General features: G+C 55.8%; 1 long non-coding RNA gene across 1 annotated transcript; it reads right to left on the reverse strand.

Moving 5' to 3' along the window:
- Positions 1-1,240: 1,240 nt before the first annotated feature.
- On the reverse strand, positions 1,241-3,939 carry LOC111730418. The gene is made up of 3 exons (XR_002776675.1): positions 3,506-3,939; positions 3,156-3,252; positions 1,241-2,655 (listed from the first exon to the last, which is right to left on the reverse strand). It is a non-coding gene; the product is annotated as an uncharacterized LOC111730418 (long non-coding RNA).
- Between the last annotated feature and the right edge of the window lie 725 nt (positions 3,940-4,664).

Here is a 4,664-nt window from a genome sequence, read left to right on the forward strand (position 1 = left end):
GAGCGCGTTAATCAGCGCCGTCTGCTCAGGAGACCTGAATGGAGCTTCACGGCAGCTTCACATATCATCTGCTTTGAAACTGTTATTTAGAAAGAGGAAAACCGAGGCCATAACATAATAAAAGTAGGGAACAGCAGAGCTTTAAAATCTCCGAGCATCAGATGCTTTCCGTGAGCCCTCCGCGCGATTGTCCGCGTCCCCTCTGAGAGGGTCGGGGGCTAAGTACCCACCCAGGCGCCCAGCCAGGAGCTGCCCGGAGCCAAAACCACGACTCTTTACCTTGCGTCACGTCCCCTGGGGCTGAGGGAGCCGTAACAGGAAACCAGGTGTGTGTTCAGGCAGAGAAGCTTCTCTGCTTTGGCTGCTGACCTGTCGCAGTGACATGTGCTCTCCCTCCGTCCCCCTAAAACTAGCGGATGTCCAGGTCGCCCCTAGTTTGTGTGCACCAAGCAGACAGGGAACGTGTCAGAAGCGGGGTCCGGCTGCGGCCCCCTCCTCTGATCAGCGTGGGCGGGGGCACCGAGCAGCACCCATGCCCCCTGAGCCCGTCCCCCAGGGCTGATGCGTGCCGAGGGTCAGCGGGCGGCCCCCACGCTCCGGCACAGACACCCTCCTGTCGCTGGACCGTGGCCGACCTTCCCGGGAGGGTCAGACTGTGGGAGCCACGTTCGAGCCCGGAGGCGACCTCACGGCTGGGCTGGGCTGGGCTGGGCTGGGCTGGCGTCCCCCAGCGTCACCGCTGATGGAGCGAACAGGAGCGTCTCGGTGATAACTGCTGTCGTCCTGTGACTTTAGGCTGCGTCGGAAGACGTGACTTCGAGTTCGTGCGGTTCATCCTTGCTGAAGAAGCAGAGTTGGGTGGGGACCCCGGGTCCGCTTTTTGTTACACAGCCTGTGGGGAGAGAGTCCCGCAGCGACGGCGCCCCCTGGTGAACGCGCATCCCAATTGCAGGCAAAGTGTCCAGATGGCAACTCGACCCTCCGGGGACAAATTTACGGGTTTCTTGCTACACTGGGGAAAAATGTCCACGCAGGTATTTTGGTATATGTCACAAAATGCGATTGAGCATTTGTATTTTGTTTCTTAAGTTATTAAAAACATTTAATAAATTACAACTTATAAATAATACACATAGTGTCATTCTAATATTATTGGCACCTAAACAAAAATAAAGTTTTATTAAAAGATATAACTAAACATTATAACGAAATCTATAAAAATTAAAATGACGTGCTGTTTGGTATTCTTTTTATCCCCAAAGGTATCAATGGCGCCCTTGCTCGTGAGAGGCGCCTGTGTGTGGGCGAGTTTTTCCGGGGGAAACCTGCCACACTGCGCACTGCTCCTCTGTTTTACATAAAGTCAAGTAATTGAGCCAGTGATAGTAATTTTAAAATGCTAAGCACTTCTGATTTTAATTTTTTAAGTAGCGGTGTAATTGCAGTATGCCAACAAAAATACTGCTATTTCGGTACTTTAAAATAGTGCTGCAAATCTGACTCTCAGAATAATTTAGAAATGCATGTCGCTGTCACTATCATCGTGAAGGTTTTTAGGGTAGATGTAGGTATTCGATGGCTACGTAAAACCCATGCACCCTCCTGCCCTGTTCAGGTGGATTAAAACCTTAATCGTGAGAAATACCAAGGAGAAATTATTCCAAGCGAAACAATCTCGCCTTGAAGGGCTTCATCACCCCTACAGGGTCTACGCTGACACGCGGGCAAGGTTTGCAGGAAGACACGTGAGGGGCGGGCGCCAGTTCTGGTTCTCACGGCCAAATTCTAGGGTTTTTAGAATCACACGAGTGAAGGTTAATAAATGTGTAGGCAGCACACGCATATCCAAGGGGACGAACATCTTCCACTCTGGCAAATGTTCACGTCACTAAAACTTCGGAAACCTTACCGGCCCGCATTGCTGGGCGCGCGCCTCGCCCACGTGCCCGCCACATTCTCCCGTGGAGTCGGGGTGACGGCCCAGAAACGCCCTCTCCTCTTCCGCATTAGTTACGCTGTGTGAGACCAACTTCGCAGCTTCGAACAGCAAACATTCGCTGGCTCAGTGTGGCAGGTCAGAGTTGTGGTGGCGGCTCGGTGCGCGGCTGTGGCTTAGAGTCTCTCCTGAAGCTGCAGTCGAGGTGCCGGATGGAGCCGCTGTCACCCGAAGGCTCGGCCGGGGCCGGGGACCCACTACCTCGATGGCGACGCGCACAGCCCCTGGCAGGGGAGTTCCGTTCTCCCCTGGCTGTTGGCGGTGGCCCTCGTCCCTCACCATGTGGCCTCTCCCCAGCGCTGCTGGGTCTCTGTGACATGGCCAGCTCGCCCCAGAGTGAGTGCTTGTGGGAGGGAGCCAGGATAAAGCCAACGAGCGTGCTGTGGTTATGCAGAAAATGACCTACGGGTACTTCCACCGCATTCTGCGGGTGACAAGCAAATCTCCAGAGGAGCATCAGAGAATGAGGGACGACGCTCCGAGGCCACCCCGCCACCCCTGGCGCTCTGCTGCTGGAGTCCCGGGTTCGCTCGGTCATAGCATTGCCACCTCCCAGAAGGACGAAGCTAGCTTGCCTGGACCGCGGCACACCACGCGCCCGGCTTCTCTCCATGCTGGAGTTAGGAGCTAGGGCTGCAGACCAGTATCCTCGGCTTAAACTGCAAAGTAACACGTCCCGCCTCTGAAACGCTGAGTTTTGTTGTCAGGAAGTGACCATCCCTGTGGGCCTGTCCATCAGTTTGGGGCATGCGGGGTCCATTCTTACCGAAGGGTTCATTGGGCTACTTGGGAAGGGAGGCCAATCATTTCCTAAATGTTTACACTTCCTAATCGCACCGGGATGTCGAAGCTTAGGAAGCCCACACCTGTGACCTGCGCTTCACTTCGGGAGAGGGGCCTGAGGCCCACTGTAGCTCCAGCCCCAACTCCCAGCCTTAAAACAGCTCGACAGCGGCAGATCACAGGATTGGCTCCAGAAAGAGCAACCAGACGAACTTGACGCCCTGGAGCCGTTTCAGGGGGCACCTTGGAGTCAAAGCTGGTTCGAGTTCACGGCCACACCCCACAGGCAGATCAAACGTCTGATAAATCGCACAAATGTGTGGAGTGGCTTTGGCACACGAGGCCACCCGTAACACGCCCTTCCGATTCCACTTACGTGACCATAATCCCGTTCGCATAGATGGCTGCGTGTCTCCCCGTGACGTGAGTCGTGAAATGATCAGACAGGGACTTGGCCCCGTGCAAGAGGTGACCTCGGGAGAGCGCCATCGAGTCAAAGTCTGAATAATTAAAGGCTTCCTAGTTTTTTAAAACCACCTAAAAGTGTAAGACGCTAATTACGTTCAGTAACCAGCGTGTCCCCTGAAGTCAGGTGGAAGGGGCAGCGAGTGTGGAGAGCAGAGGACTGAGGACACGTCCCGTCCCCCGCGAGGCCGCGGCCCCGGGCAGGGACTCCGGCAGCAGAGCGCGGGCACCACACCGGCTCGCGCCCGTGCCCTCACTCACCTCGCTCACCTGGTCCCCACGTGCTGCAGGCACTGGTTTCGGGCTTTGAAGCTGCATTTTTGGCTTCCTGTCTGAAGCTGGAAATTTGCCTGGAGGATGGATGAGTCAGATCTTATTCTCAGCTAGAAATATTCACACTTAACGGTGATGTTGTTAAGGGTGCTCTAGCCACAGGACAGCAGACGGCCTTGACCGCGTGGGGACTCAGGCAGGGCGGAGGCGGGAGGCTGGGGGTGGTCTGAAACAGAGCTTCAGTGTGACTGCTTCGGGCAGGCACCATCTCAGGGGATGATGTCCTCTCTGCTCTGTGTCCAGGGACAACGTCCTCTCATCAGAGACCAGGCTCCTGTGTCTCAGCCAAGAGCAAGCAGAGGGCAGACAAGGGCAGCTCGGGCAGAGGCAGGGACAGCAGCTAGCAGGGACCTCCTCCCCTGGGGCCCAGACACCCCAGTATCAGAGCGCCTGCTGGAAAGTAAACACTTTGAAAACTCAAGGCCACTGCGTTTGCTTGTCACGGTCTCCCGAGGGTCACAGCACGAAGGAACAGCTCACGCCAGCTCCAGGCTCTCGGGCGCGGCGTGTTGGAACGACAGGTCTCGGGTTTTCGCTCTTGTTTCTACCACACTGCCCTGAGGGCGAGTTGGAGCTAAGATGCATCACGAATCCCCATTTCTACTCTGGAGCCCATGTCCCTTGTCACCTCCACTTCCAAGATACCTGCGGTCTAGTGATTCGCCGGAGTTCCCAGTAGCCGCGGACTGGGACACACAAGCACCGCTGGCGTGAGCCCTCAGCCTGCAGCAGGTCCTATAACCCACGAGGCTGGGGCCGCTCTGTGGACGAGGCCGGCTGTTTGGTGTGGACGAGACCCCCACAAAACACAGCTGGACTGGTACAGCCATAATGGATAAAATAATCAGCTTTCTGACTCCGTCGTGCTCAGGCCTGCCCCATCCCCACACATGTGAATTAGAAGCTTCTGCTCAGCCTCGCACGTGGACAGGCCAACCTGCAGCCTGGGAACTACTCAAACAGCCTCTCTGCTTGAAACTCCCTCCCAGGGATGAGGGAGGTACTATGAAAATCACAATTGCCGATCAAAAGGTTCCCGAGACCCTCGGGGCTGGGACCACGGCAACTGGGTTTGTTGACCAAAAGC

Source organism: Pteropus vampyrus, unplaced genomic scaffold (assembly GCF_000151845.1).
Source record: "Pteropus vampyrus isolate Shadow unplaced genomic scaffold, Pvam_2.0 Scaffold312, whole genome shotgun sequence".
Classification (NCBI taxonomy): Eukaryota; Metazoa; Chordata; class Mammalia; order Chiroptera; family Pteropodidae; genus Pteropus; species Pteropus vampyrus.